A 15,936-nucleotide genomic window follows, 5' to 3' on the forward strand; every position below is an offset into this window, starting at 1 on the left:
AGACAAAAAAATCAACAAAGAAACAGCAAGCCTAAATGATACTGTAGAACAGATGGAACTAATTAATATCCTCAGAACACTTCACCCCAAAGAAACTGAATATACATTCTTTTCATGTGCACATTTTCAAAGATAGACCACATGTTAGGACACAAGCTAAGTCTCTAGAAATTTAAGAAGATGGAAAGCCCTGACCAGTTTGGCTCAGTGGATAGAGCATCAGCCTGTGGACTCAAGGGTCCCAGGTTCGATTCCAGTCAAGGGCAACTGATTGATGTTTCTCTCTCATCGATGTTTCTGATTCTCTTCCTCTCCCTTCCTCTCTGTAAAAAATCAATTAAATATATTTTTTTTAAAAGAAGATGGAAATCATATGAAGCATCTTCTTGGACCATAATGGCATGAAATTAGAAATCAGTAATAATAAAAACAATCAAATACATGGAGGCTAAATAGCATGCTATTAAGCAATGAATGGGTTACCAAAGAGATCAAAGAAGAAATAAAAAGCATCCTAGAAATAAATGAATATGAACAACAATCCAAAATCTATGGGACACAGTGAAAGCAGTCTGGAGAGGGAAGTTCATAGCATTACAGGCCTACCTCAAAAACAAACAAACAAAAAACCCCCACAAAAATAACAAGAAAAACTGGCAATAAATTATCTAACATTACAACTTAAAGAATTAGAAAGAGAACAACAAGAAAAGCCCTCAACACGTGGAAGGAAAGAAAGAATAAAGATCAGAGCGGAGATAAATGCAATATAGACCAAAAAACAATACAAAAGATCAATAAAACCAAGAGCTGGTTCCTCAAAAGGATAAACAAGATTGATGAACCTCTAGCCAGACTCACCAGAAAATAGAGAGGACCCAAATAAATAAAATCAGAAATGAAAGAGGTTAAGTAATAACTGACCCCACAGAAAAGTGTGGAAAAAATACTATGAACAACTTTATCACAACAAACAGGACAACCTGGACAAAATGAACATAGTCCTAGAAAAATACGACATTCCAAAACTCAATCAGGAAAAATCAGATAACCTGAATAGGCCAATAACTACCGAGGAAATTGAAGCAGTAGTCAAAAAACTCCCAGCAAACAAAAGCCCTGATCTAGACAGATTCACAGGGTAGTTTTACCAAATATTCAAAGAAGAACTAACACCTATACTCTTCAAACTATTCAAAAAAAAAAATTCAAGAGGAAGGAACACTTTCAAACTTTCTATGAGGCATGCATTACCCTAATTCCAAAACCAGATAAAGACAGGACAAAAAAGAGAACTACAGGCCAATATCCCTGATGAACATAGAGGCTAAAATCCTCAACAAAATTTTAGCAAATCAGATCCACCAATACATTAAAAAGATCATACATCATGACCAAGTGGGATTTATTCTGGGGATGCAAGAATGGTACAATATTTGCAAATCAATAAATGTGATACAGCACATAAACAGATTGCAAGACAAAAATCACATGATCATATCAACTGATGCCAAAAAAGTATTTGACAAAATTCAACACCCTTTTTTTTTTTTAATAAAAACTCTCAGCAAAATTGGAATAGAGTGATCATACCTCAACATAATAAAGGCCATATATGACAAACTTACAGCCAACATCATAATCAATGGGCAAAAACTAAAACCATTTCCCCTAAGAACAGTTACAAGTCAGGGATGCCCTCTTTCACCACTCCTGTTCAATGTAGTTCTGGAAGTCCTGGCCATAGGGATCAGACAAGAAGAAGGAATAAAAGGCATCCAAATTGGAAAGGAGGAAGTAAAACTCTCATTATTCACAGATGACATGATATTGTACATAGAAAACCCTAAAGACTCCACCAAAAATGACTAGAATTAATAAATGAATTTGGAAATATAGCAGGATACAAAATTAACACTCAAAGATCCATAGCATTTTTATACACCAATATTGAACTCTCAGAAAGTGATACTAAAAAAGAAAAAAATCCCATTTACCATTGCTACAAAAAATTAAGATACTTAGGAATAAACTTAACTAAGGAGGTAAAAGACCTGTACTCTGAAAACTAGAAGACATAGAAAAAAGAGATAGAGGAAGACATAAACAAGTGGAAGAATATACCATGTTTATGGATTGGTAGAATCAACATCATTAAAATGTCCATACTATCTGAAGCAATCTATAGATTCAGTGCAATCCCTATTAAAATACCAATGGCACATTTTACAGACCTAGAACAAACACTCCAAAAATTTATATGGAACCAAAAAAGATCCTGAATATCCACAGCAAACTTGAGAAAGAACAAAGTTAGAGGAATCACAATACCAGATATCAAGCTATACTACAAAGTCACTGTGCTCAAAACAGCCTGGTACTGGCACAATAACAGGCATATAGATCAATGGAACAGAACAGAGAACCCAGAAATCAATCCAAGCCATTATGCTCAATTAATATTTGACAAAGGAGGCAAGAGCATACAATGGAGTCAAGACAGTCTCTTCAATAAATGGTGTTGGGAAAATTGGAAAGGTACATGCAAAAAAATAAAACTAGACCACCAACTTACACCATACACAGAAATAAACTCAAAATGGATAAAAGACTTAAATGTAAGATGTGGAACCATAAAAGTCCTAGAAGAAACCAAAATCTCAGACATTGCTTGTAGCAATATGTTTAACAATACGTTTCCTAGGGCAATGGAAACTAAGTAGAAAATAAACAAATGGGACAACATCAAAATAAAAAGCTTCTGCACAGCAAAAGAAACCATCAACAAAACAACAAGACAGCCCACTGCATGGAAGAACGTATTTGCCAGAGATATATCTGATAAGGGGTTAATCTCCAGCATATATAGGGAACTCATACAACTTAACAAAAGGAAGATAAACAATCCAATTTAAAAATGTGCAAAGGACCTAAATAGACACTTCTCTAAAGTGGACATACAGATGGCCACGAGACATATGAAAAAATGCTTCAAGTCACTAATCATCTGAGAAATGCAAATCAAAATGACAATGAGGTACCATCACACCTGTCAGAAGGGCTATCATCAACAAATCAACAAACGACAAGTGCTGGTGAGGATGTGGAGGAAAGGGAATCCTAGTACACTGCTGGTGAGAATGCAGACTGGTGCAGCCACTGTGGAAACAGTATGGAGTTTCCTCAAAAAACTAAAAATGGAACTCCCATTTGACCCAGTGATCCCACTTCTAGGGATATATCCCAAGAAACTAGAAACACTAACCAGAAAGGATATATGCACCCCTATGTTCATAGCATCACAATTTACCATAGCTAAGATCTGGAAACAGCCTAAGTGCCCATTAGCAGATGAGTGGATAAGAAAACTGTGGTACATCTACACAATGGAATACTCTGCGGCAATAAAAAAGAAAGAACTCTTATCATTGCAACAGCATGGATGAACCTGGAGAATATTGTGAGGAGCGAAACAAGCCAGTCAGTGTATCACATGATCTCACTCATAAGTATCACATGATCTCACTCATATGTGGAATTTAATGAACCAAATAAACTGATAATCAAAAACAGACCTTGAATTATAGAAGCATTAACAGACTGTTGAACCTCAAAGGGAAGGCAGGGGAGGGTGGGTGAGAAGAGATCAACCAATGAACATATATGCATAACCCATGGACACAGACAGTGGGGTGTTAGGGCCTGGGGCTGGGGAGGGGAGGGCGTGGGAGGGAGCAGGCTAGATAAGGTTAATGGGAAAAAGGAGAATCTATGTAATACTTATATCAATAAAGATTTTAAAAAATAAATAAAATAAAAATCTATAGAAAAAGTGAATGGAAAAAATATCCTTGGGTGAGGATTAACAAAGCAAAACAAAAAAGATAGAAGAAAAATGGGCAAAATGGGTAAAAAGATGGAGAGTGTTCACAAAGAAATGAATATGCAAAGAAAAATCATATGGACACAGTAGAACTTAAAATTTTGACATCTGAAGTTGACCATGTATTGTAAGGTTTCACAGGGATTGGAGCAAGGAGAAGACAGAATTAGTGAACTTGAAGGAAAATCAATAGAAACTACTTAAGTCAGCATAGAGAGAAAGGAGGGGATAAGCGGGGAGGGTGGCACTGTGACCCCTCTGTACCATTTGACTGTTTAGCCACTTGCACGCACAGCTTTGATTTTTTACAACCTGTGCTGCACGGTCCTCCCTAAGGAGGGGTCCTGGGACTCACTGCTGCACTCTGGCCCTGGTGCTCCGGTGCAGGGAGGTGGGCGGGGGCAGGGAACCTGGGGTTTAGCCCTCACTCCGCCACCAACGTGCTGTGGGCCTGGGTCTTCTTGCCTCCCAGACAACAGGCCCCCAAACAACCCAGAGTCTCTAGAGCCAAGTTAGGCTGTGAGTCCCCAGTTCCAGCACACAGGCGGGTCCCTCTCCGAGGCCTCACTTGGGAATAGGACCGGAACTCTGTCTGTGCGGATCCCACAGCGGGCACCTGTCAGCCATTAAGATCCTGTGTTCCCAGGGTTGGCCTCATGCAGCTCCAGCCTCTGCCCCAACTGGGGACCCTGCCCCTGCCCCCACCTGCCCAGCGACTCCCTGCTGAGGTCTCCCCATACCCGCATTAACTAAGGGTCCTCCCCTGGAGGCAGACCCTCAATCTCTCCACACCCGCCAAGTGCGTTTGCAAAGTAGTTTAGCCTCTCGGAGGCTCCATTTTCTTATCTGGGTAAATGGGGGACCAGCAGCCTGTGTTTCAGCCGGCTTGGAGGATTAAATCCAGCAAAGCTCATCATGGACCCTTTGCACCGGTCCAGGTGAGTGGAGCACTGGAGAGATTTTTGTGTGCTCCCCTTGCCCACATATATAATCTAAAATAAAAATAATGCTAAGCCGCAAAATAAGTGCAGTGAAGCCCAGCCAGCGTGGCTCAGTGGTTGAGCATCAACCTAGGAACCAGGGGTCATGATTCAATTCCTGGTCAGGGCACATGCCAGGGTTGCAGGTGTTGTGGAGCGAACGCGACTGAATGACCACTGGAGTCCAGGCCAAATTAAAATTTGGGGAGCCTTTATTAGCTGGCCGGCGACTGCTCTGCCTTTCTCCACGCAGGGAGTCCAGAGAGCAGCCCCGAACCTTTGTGCAGGACCACTTTTAAGCACATTTACCACATCTTGTTTTTGCAGAGCAAGCAACCCAAGACAAAACAGTTTTTCCCAAGCAATGTCAGGGTCATGCCATTGATGACCATGTTATTGACAGGGTCATCCTGTTCTTCAGAAAGCTGACGGTGTTCTATGTTCTAACTTGCAAGGCTATTTTGTGAGGTGCAGCTAGGATTCAAGGCTGAGTCGACTAGGAGGAAGCATGCTCAACAATTTCTACTCTCTAACATTCCCCACTGGTTTTATGGGAGAATCAAATCATTGTTTCTCCATCATCAGTGCAGACATGATGATAGTGAGTGCGCAGGACCATCAGCTTTACTGCCCGTATTCGCCTTTGTACATAGTTGGTGAGACTATTTATAAGACAGGGTCCAAATGTTGCAGCGATTAACAATAAGATTAAAGCTCCTGCTAGAGATGTTAGGAGTGTTGTCAGCCATGGGGACCAAGAGAATAGATTTTCATACCAGTTTCCCTCAGTTCTTTGCCTTTCCTCTTTATAGTCTTTTTCTGAGTTGACTTAGGCTTTCTCTGATGACCCCGGAATGGTTGGTATAAAAACAGCAAGTTTCTCCTAAGGCCATACAGAGTCCTCCTTGCTTCAGGAATAATAAGTCTAAACCCCTTCTATTTTGTAAGACTACTTCTGCTAACGAACTGAGAGAATCCTCTAGGCGGTTTACATTCTCCTCTAGGGTGCTTAAGTCTAGATCTACTTGGCTGCTAAGTTCCTTAAAGTTTTTGTCCCCTGTGACCAGTGCTGCAGTGCCTATTGCAGCTGATCCAGCTATTCCCAGACCTACAAGCAGGGGGATAATTACTGGGGCACTACGAACTCACCCAGGGGCTAGACCTAGGTGCTCGCGCCCCCTCTTTCCCAGAATAATAATATACCTGGGGTAGGATATGAGCCAAGATGCATAAGGAAGGCTTGCGTGGGTGCATCAGTGTCAGAGGAGAGACACAAGGGGTGATTCCAGTGGTGCACGCGAACCAGGTGCCTTCAGGGGCCACTAGGTACCGGTCTGTCTCCTCTTCACTGTCCTGACCAAACCTCAGTACTGAGGAACAGGATTCACCGTAGGGGGATTTTGATAATTCAAACTCTGAGGATATAACACAAGTACCTTATCCCTGGAAATCCCCAAGGGTTAATTTTGGGGTGTGCCCCCATCTGCACATCCCTTGTGGGGGGTTTGCAATTGAAACATTTCTAATGTCTGATGAATCAGAACCAACAGTGGCATTTGCCCCTACCCCAACGTAGTACGGGGGGTTCTGGGTTTAAACACAACCAACAGTCTCTGGTGGCATTTGGGGAGGTCTGGTTTAGAAAGTTGAAGACCGCATCCAGAGTGTCCAGGATAGGTCTCCGGCCTGGTTTGGTAGTGTGAGTCTTAGGAACAAGGGTCACCGTCACCTCGGTCAGAGGAGTTAACTCAGTATTGTTCCGGGCAGGAGGTGGTGGTGTGGGACGGGGCCTCAGTGGCTGTACTGGAGGCAGCCCCTGGTCTAAGGGTCTTAAAGGCCCGATGGGGTTTTTCCTTGGGGTCTGCTGGGTTCTCTGGAGGGTGAAGAGGACCCCGGGATCCCTCCCAGCTACATACAGTCTCAGTCCCCAAGTTTTTCCCGCATCCCAGTAACTCTCCCGCCAGTTTAGGGGCGTGATAATAACGGATTGCAGTCTCCTACCATACAGTTATTGGAAGGGGCCCCCGGGCGGACTATTCTCTTGAACCGGAGGGCGGGATCTCTGTTAGTCCACAGTGCCATAGTCTCACAACCCCACTGGGCACAATAATAGTCCCCGTCTGTTCCACATTCAGGGATACCTTCGGCTGGGCAGACATAATGCTGAGTTCGCCAAAGTCCTCGTTCTAAGTGGATGTTGCCATACCCATAACCCGTCCCTACATGATATGCCCCATGTGCTGCTGGGGAAATGTAGGGGGCATTGCTTTCTGGCTTTCTCCAAGTTTCCCCAAATAATCGGCATAAGTCAGCCTCTATTGAGGGGGGCCCTGGGGTCGTGGTATGACCTATAACAGTCCCATTCACAGTCCGGGTCAGTTCCCAAGTGTAATTAGCCCTCAGGTGGGGATTACTCGCCGTGACGGGCCACAGGCACATCAGGATCAGGAGGACTGCCTTCGGAGTCGGATTTTCAGGGGGTCCTCGGTGCGCAGGATGGTCCATCTCTCTGGCTGGTCCTCTGTTTCTGCCTTCTTGATTTGAGTTTGACGGATCCAGTATTTTTTTTCCCGCAACCTTCACCGCTGATGGGGTGCTGAGGACAACAGTGAAGGGTCCAGTCCACCTGGCCTCCAGGGATGATGGCTCGTGCTTCCGCACCCACACCAGGTCTCCTGGTTGGAATGCAGGTGGTGCAGGTGTAGTCCCAGGGGGTGGGTCTCGGTGAGCCTCTCGGACCAGCCGGTGGTTAAGTCTGGAACTTAACTGTAAGGCCTGTAGGGACTTTAGGAGGTTGTGATTAGAAAGGGATGCCAACACTTCTTCCCCTAGCTTGGGAAGCAGTGGTGGGGGTCGGCCAAACAGAATCTCAAAGGGGTAAGGCCCTTTACATAAGGGGTACAACGGGCCCGGAGTAGGGCAAAAGGAAGGAGGCTTACCCAGTTTTCGCCAGTCTCCAGTTTTAATTTTGTTAAGGTTTCCTTTAGGGTCTGATTCATCCTCTCTACCTGCCCTGAACTCTGAGGTCTATAGATACAGTGTAATTTCCAACTTACGCCTAACATTTTTGCCAATAGTTGAGTGATGTGGGCAATGAATGCCGGGCCATTGTCGGACCCCATCGCAACAGGTAGGCCAAACCTGGGGACAATTTCTGAGACTAATTTCTTAACCACTATCTGTGCTGCTGCAGACTTGGTAGGGTAGGCTTCTGGCCAGCCGGAGAACGTGTCAATAAAAACCAGCAGGTATCGATATCCTCCCCGCCCTGGGGGCAATTCCGTAAAGTCTACTTCCCAATGTTCTCCAGGACTTCTTCCTCTGAGTCCGGTTCCTTGGGCCCAGGGGAGTGTCTCCCAGGGTTTACCTGTGCACAGACGTGGCATCTCCTTGCAATGTCCTTCGAGACCTGGAAGAGCTTAGGAATATAATAGTCTCGTTTAAGCAATCCTACCAGCTTGGTTCCCCCTAGATGGGTGCTCTGATGGACCTGAGAAATGAGTTCCCGTCCCAGGGCCTCCGGAATGAACAGTCTGGTGTCGGGCAATTCTCTCCATCCTCCAGATGCCTCCTTAACCTCGAGTCTCTTCCCCAGTTCGTTATCAGTCTCTGAATAGACGGGGGTCTCTTCGAAGACCTTTGTCGGGAGAGCTGGCAGGATATGTAGAGGCCCCACTGGTTTGGGGCTGCCTCTTTCACTGTTTTATCTGCAAATGCGTTTCCTCGCGCCTCCGGAGTGTCAGCTGATTGGTGTCCCCTGCAGTGTATGACTGCTACTGCCTTTGGCAGCCAGAGGGCTGCCAGGAGGGCGAGGATCTCCGGGACGTTTTTTATTTCCTTTCCTCCCGATGTCAGGAGTCCCCTTTCCTGATATAGGGCCCCGTGGACATGAACCGTAGCAAAAGCATATCGGCTGTCAGTATATATGTTTACTGTTTTTCCTTTTGCCCACCGCAACGCTTGGGTGAGGGCAATTAATTCTGCCTTCTGAGCCGATGTCCCGTGTCCCAACGCCTGCGCCCAGACTACCTTATCGGCTGTTACGACCGCTGCTCCCGCGTACCTGGTCCCTCCGTCCACGAAGCTGCTCCCATCCGTGTACAAAGTCTCATCCGGGTCTCGGAGGGGCTGGTCAGTCAGGTCCTCCTGAAGATTTTTCATCGAGGACAGGGTTTCAGCGCAGTTATGGAGGGGCTGTTTAGGGATCATCATCCAGCAGCAGGTTGCAGGGTTTAGAGCTGCTGTCTTCAGAAAGCTCACCCGCGGAGGGTCGAGCAGGAGCACTTGGTACCGGGTAATACGGGCATTTGAAAGCCACCGCTCAGGTGGGCTTCGCAGAAGGGTTTCCACGGCATGGGGGCCACCACCTGCAAGTCCTGCCCAAGGGTGAGCTTTGAGGCTTCTCTGACCAGTATGGCTGTGGCCGCTACCGCCCTCAGGCAGCCTGGCCATCCTGCAGCTACAGGGTCTAGTCTCTTGGATAAATATGCCACAGGCCTCTTCCATGGCCCCAAGAGCTGGGTTAGCACCCCCTTCGCGATCCCCCGGGCCTCTGCCACATGCAACTGGAATGGCTTAGTGAGGTCTGGCAGCGCCAATGCTGGGACACTGACTAAGGCTCGTTTAAGGGCCTGAAAAGCCTTAGTCTCATTCTCAGTCCAGTTTAGTTCTCCAATCTTTCCCCCGGTGCAGGTGTAAAGGGGTTTTGTCATCTCTGCAAAACCTAATATCCAAAGGCGGCAATACCCTACTGCCCCTAGGAATTCCCGCACCTGCTTCTTTGTTTTGGGGACCGGGATTTGCAAGATAGCCTGTATTCGGCTAGCAGATAAAGTTCTCTTTCCTTCGCTGAGTTCATACCCCAGGTAAGTGGCTTTCGGGGTGCAAAGTTGGGCTTTCTTAGCGGACACCCGGTACCCCAATTTGTCTAGAGTCCTCAACAGGGTCTAAGTGGCTTCCCAGCACTTACTCTTGAGTCGCCGTGGCAAGGAGGAGGTCGTCCACATATTGGAGTAGGGTGACCTCTGGATGTTCTTTCCGGAACGTGCCTAAGTCCCGGCTGAGAGCCTCATCAAACAGAGTAGGAGAGTTTTTAAGTCCCTGGGGCAACCGGGTCCAGGTCAGCTGTCCCGATTCCCCTTCTTCAGGGTCCGTCCACTCAAATGCAAAAATGGGCTGGCTGGACGGGGCCAGCGGCAAGGAGAAAAAGGCATCCTTCAAGTCTAGGACTGTATATATTTGATGACTCGGCGGTACCAGGCTCAGGAGGGTATAAGGGTTGGGTACTGTTGGGTGTATAGTCTCTACCCTCTTGTTGACTTCTCTTAAATCCTGAACTGGCCTGAAATCCTCCGTCCCAGGCTTTTGTACAGGGAGCAAAGGGGTATTCCATGGGGAGTGACAGGGCACCAAGATCCCGGCCTCCTTCAGTCTTTTTATATGTACTGCGATGCCCTTCCGGGCCTTCTGGCTTATTGGGTATTGCTTAACCCGTATTGGAACAGCAGTACTAGTGAGCTGTACTACAATCGGGGGCCTGTGAGTCGCCAACCCAGGGGGATTGCTTTCAGCCCAAACCCCTGGTATCTTTTGCTGTAGTTCTTGGAGCAGTGAGGCGCTTTGGGCCGACATAGTCTCCCCGGGATCCTCGGTGAGGATGTATTCCTCACTTAATGGACATGTCAGGAGCACGGTGTCAGGTCTGGCATTAAGGGCTACTTTTGCTCCCTCCCCCTGGAATGAGATGGTGGCTTGTAATTTGCTGAGGAGGTCCCGTCCTAGTAAGGGGTAAGGACATTCTGGCATCACTAGGAATGAGTGGGTCACCGTCCCAGCCCCTAAATTGGTTATTCGGGCCTGAGTCCACGGATATGATTTTGTCTTCTGGTAGCTCCTTGAATAGCGGTTCGCTCCTTAGACACCGGACCTTCCGCTTGTTGTAGGGCTGAGAATGTGGCTCCGGTATCAATAAGGAAATCTGCTAGTTTGCCCCCAACTTGCAAAGTGACCCTGGGCTCCTGGGGGCTAGTGAAGACGGAGCCCCGGCCCCCTCAGTCCACTTCTTCGACTAACACCGGGGCCGGGCGCCCCTGAGGGCGCTGGGGGCATTCATTCTTCCAGAGGCCTTCTCCTTTCCAGCAGGCACACTGGTTCTTCCCCAGCCCGATCGCCAAGGGCGCTTATCCCCAGGCCTTGCTCCTCTTCCTTTCCTCCCGTCTCCTTTTCCCCGTTCATGGTTAATAAAACCTGTGCCATCTTTTTGGTTAGCTCACCGGGGTCTTCTCTATTGTTGAACGTCTTCTGTGCTACCTCTACCAATTCCGACAGCATCTTTCCCTCAAAGCCTTCTAACTTTTGTAACTTTTTTCTTATGTCTGGGGCCGACTGGGACACGAAAGCAATGTTAACTGCCCGCCTGTTTTCTGGCGCCTCTGGATCTATGGGGGTGTAGAGCCTGTAGGCTTCACACAAGCGCTCTAGAAAAGCGGCCGGGATTCATTCGGTCCCTGCACAGTTTCAGTTACCTTAGACAGACTGGTGGGCTTCCGCGCGGCTGCTCGGACTCCCCTCAGCAGAGTCTGGCGATACCGATCGAGAGCCTCCTCACCTCAATCTGAGTTGGGGTCCCACAGGGGTCGGGAGAGCAGAAAAATGGCCTCCAGCCGCGCTGGGTCCAACACTGACTGACCATCTGGTCCGAGGACCAGTTTTCTCCCCTCCGTTCTCACCCTTTCTCTCTCTTCTGAAGTGAACAGAGTCTGGAGGAGTTGCTGACAGTCGTCCCAGGTGGGCTGATGGGTAAAAAATACAGACTCCAAAAGAGAGATGAGTCCCTGGGGATTCTGAGAGAAGGAGGGGTTCTGATTCTTCCAGTTATACAGGTCGCTAGTCGTGAAAGGGACATAAACCATAAATGGCCTGCCATCCTCTGCTACCAGAGTTATCTGATGCAGGGGCAGCATCTGGACCCCCGAGCAATCAGGGGAAGGGTCCGGATGATGGGGTCTATACTCAGTCCCACTGCGGGTGTGGGGCAGACTCATTGGGTCTTCAGGGGGACCTGCAATCTGGGCAGATGGATACGGGGGAGGTTCCGTCAAGAGGGGGTCCTCTGGGGGTGGTGGAAGGACAGGAGGCTGTTTCTCAGTCTTGGGGCAAGGCGGAGGCTCGGGCCTCCAGGCCAGCACGCGGCGGAGCTCCTGTGCCAGCACTTCCCCATTCCCGTCCTATGCCTCCACCCCCTCGCTCGCTCCTTCCCGCCCTCCCCACAGCGCTGGCGCAGCTGGCTTCCCCTCGGTCTCTCTGGGAGGAGGTTTAGTGATGGGAGGTTTAGTAAGGAGGATAGTCCGTCTCCGTCTCTGTCCCAATTTTTCCTTCTTCTGGGGAGGTTTTTGGCAGTCCCAGAGCCACTTGGGATTGTCAGTCAAGATGTCTATCCAAATTTGGATATAAGGAATTTGGTCTGGGTGGCCGGGATTGTCGAAAACGCCACGTTGGATGTTATATGCCAGCCCTAGATCAGTGGACCCCTCTGGGGGCCACTCACTGGGATATAGGAAAGTTGGCCATTCCCGCTCACAAAATTTCTGTAAATCAAAAGCATTAACGGAGGCTCCGTAATCATCTGCTCACCACTTGAATTCCTGAAAATTTTTCAAAAAACATTGCAGGGGAGTACAGACAGAAGCAGACTGACCCATTCTAACGATAGAGACAGTTAGACCACACTAACACAGAATAACAAAGACAATGACAACCAACTGAGGATCGCCGGGCACCGTCGTGCTCCGGGATCTGGTCTCAGAAGAAGCACTGCGTCCAGCCTTCCAGAGACCCCAGATGGGCGCCCACAGAACAGAACCAGAAATAAGTTTCTTACCGGTAAGAACCAGATCCAGGCAGCTCAAATCAGAGTCAATCAGGAAATTTAGCAGGCGGGGTCTCCGACCTCTACCAGTCCCAGGGCTGAGGAACGTCTCTCAGAGATCACCCCCTAGGTTGGCGAGTCCTGGGACCCCGGTCACAGGACCAGTCAAAGGCTGGTTATCTTGCGGGGGCCTCCAAATGTTGTGGAGCGAACTCGAGTGAACGACCACTGGAGTCCAGACCAAATTAAAATTTGGGGAGCCTTTATTAGCTGGCCGGCGACTACTCTGCCTTTTTCCATGCAGGGAGTCCAGAGAGCAGCCCCAACCCTTTGTGCAGGACCACTTTTAAGCACATTTACCACATCCTGTTTTTGCAGAGCAAGCAACCCAAGACAAAACAGTTTTTCCCAAGTAACATCAGGATCATGCCAATGACGACCATGTTATTCACAGGGTCATCCTGTTCTTCAGAAAGCTGACAGTGTTCTATGTTCTAACTTGCAAGGCTATTTTGTGCGGTGCAGCTAGGATCCAAGGCTGAGTCGACTAGGAGGAAGCATGCTCAAAAATTTCTACTCTCTAACACAGGCTCAATCCACCGTGTGGAACATGCAGGAGGCAGCTGATCAGTGACTCTCTCATCATTGATGTTGCTCTCTCTCCCTCTCCATTCCTCTCTGAAATCAATAAAAATATACTTAAAAAATAAGTGCAGTAAAGTCCATCAAAATTTTGACTTTTGTTGATGATTGCTTCCAAGGCTTTTTTTTTTTTCTTGGCAGATTCTTTTAAAACTCATTTCCCCACTGTTTTAGGGCCTTAGTGCTTACTTGTTCAGCCGGCACCTTAATAGGCAAGAAACCCCCTCCTGTGGGGAACTTTGAGCAGAGAGGGCAGGGGCTGCCACCTGCCTGCCCTCCACATCCAGTTGTGGCGAAGACCCAGGGGGCCCCCAGTGGGCAGGCAGAGTGGGGCTCAGAGAGCTGGCCCCCTCGGGCTGCAGCCAGGCCCGGCCTCGCCCAGCACCTGCCCAAGGGGCCTGCCAAAGGACAGGCTGACGTTGGCTAATGATTGAGCCATCCCAAATATTGACACTGCCCCGCCGGACATGACTCCTCTCCTCTCGCTCACCGACAGAGGACAGAGCAGGAACTGCAGAGCCTCCCCCACCCCACAAGGACTCCCCAGTGGGGAAGTCTCAGGGCCCCTCTGGCCCTCCTCCTCCTCATCAAAAGGGAGCGTCTGCGTTTCCCTCAGGCTGCTGTTGAGAAGCCTGAGCCGGGGTCCACAGCAGCACAGGGGTTCAGTACTGCACTCCCCAGCTCTCGCCGAGGCCCTGGCCCCAGCCCTGGCCGCCAGCTGTCTCATCCCTGGGCCCTCTTGGCCTCCCCTGGGACTTAGCCACCTGGTCCTGACCCTTTGCCTGCCAGGCATTCTCCCTGAGTGTTCACATCTCCACTCATGGTGTGTCTATGTTCAAATTCCCCTTTATAAGAACACCAGCCATATCAGAGGCTCACCCTGCTCCTGTATTAGCTCATCTTAACTAACTACATCTGCTATGACCCTATTTCCAAATAAGGTCACTTCTGAGGTCCTAGGCAATAGGACTCTAACATATAAACTTGGGGGGAGGGAATTCAGTTCAACCCATAACACTTTGTGATGGTTCATTTTATGCAGCAACTTGGCAGCTGGGCCACAGTGCCAAACTGGGCCAGTCACTGCTCTGGATGTTGTCTGCGAGGGCATTTTTGGATGAAATTGACACTTCAATTGGTAGACTGAGCAAAGCAGATGACCCTCCTCCACAATGTGGACAGGCCTTAGGCAGTAAGTTGAAGACTTGAAGAGAACGGATCCTGACCTCCCCTGAGCAAGAAGAAATTCTGTGGGGAAGCACGGGACTTGGTTGGAAGGTCTGTAAGGAGGATTCTCTGAAAGGCCGGGGCCTCTGGGGGGACGTTGGCGAAGGCAGCCGCCTCTGCCTTGACTTTGCCAAACCAGTCCGAGCCCCGGGTGTTTTGCTGGAATCTCTATGTTTAGTCTTTAGACCCGACCTTATAGAAGCAGGTGCTTTCTCAAGGATGCTCACCTGCTGATTGTGTCCAGAGGCTAATTTTAGTTCAAGCTGTTATGACAATAAAAGCCTAAGGAGGCAGGCGAGCAGGGCTGTTTGGCTCCTATAGCCAGGCAGTCCCTTCGCCCTCTCTGTCACAGAACGTGTGTCAGAATTATCATTCATCTGCCGCTCAGGGTCTGCTGGTCAGTCCCAGCAGAATTCCACCCACAGATGGCCTTGGACTCGAACCGTAATTCTTCCCCGAGTCTACAGCCTATAAATCTATCCCATCAGATCTTGGACTGGCCAACCCCCCCAATAGCATGAGCTAATTCCTTAACATAAATCTTGTGTGTGTGTGTGTGTGTGTGTGTGTGTGTGTGTGTGTGTGTGTGTGTAGATATAGATAGATATAGATATAGATATAGATATAGATATAGATATAAACATATACATATACATAAACATATACATATACATATACATATACATATACATAGATGCTGTGATCCTGTTTCTCTGGAGAACCCTGATTTAATACACAGTTGCTTTTAACTTGTTTTGGTTTTTGATTAGTGTATTTAAAGATATGATTTCCCTTGATGCATTGCTCTATGTCCCACAATTTAACACTCAGTTCTTGCTGTTTCTTAATTTCTCTTATGATTTTTCTTTATGTTAATTTGAGAACATATAAAAACTATTTTTTGTTATTAATTTTTATTTTCCTGCCTTTTGGCGAGAGGATATGGTTTATAACACGTAGTTTTTAAAAATATATATTTTATTGATTTCAGAGAGGAAGGAAGAGGGAGAGAGAGATAAAAATATGAATGATGAGAGAGAATCATTGATCGGCTGCCTCCTGCATGCCCCCACTGGGGATCAAGCCTGCAACCCGGGCCTGTGCCCTGACTGGGACTTGAACCCTGACCTCCTGTTTGATAGGTCGACACCCGACCACTGAGCCCCGCCGGCCGGGCTCTACCACATTTTGAGTCCCTGGAAGTTATTGAGGCTTCCTTGGCCCAGCCTGCTTGCATAAATGATTTCATTGCTCAAACCTTCTATATACCTGCTTAACTTTTTAACCTGTTTAATTTATTGGTTTCTGAGGGAGCTTTTTAAAATCTCCAAGTATAA

Source organism: Eptesicus fuscus, chromosome 11 (genome assembly GCF_027574615.1).
Source record: "Eptesicus fuscus isolate TK198812 chromosome 11, DD_ASM_mEF_20220401, whole genome shotgun sequence".
NCBI lineage: Eukaryota > Metazoa > Chordata > Mammalia > Chiroptera > Vespertilionidae > Eptesicus > Eptesicus fuscus.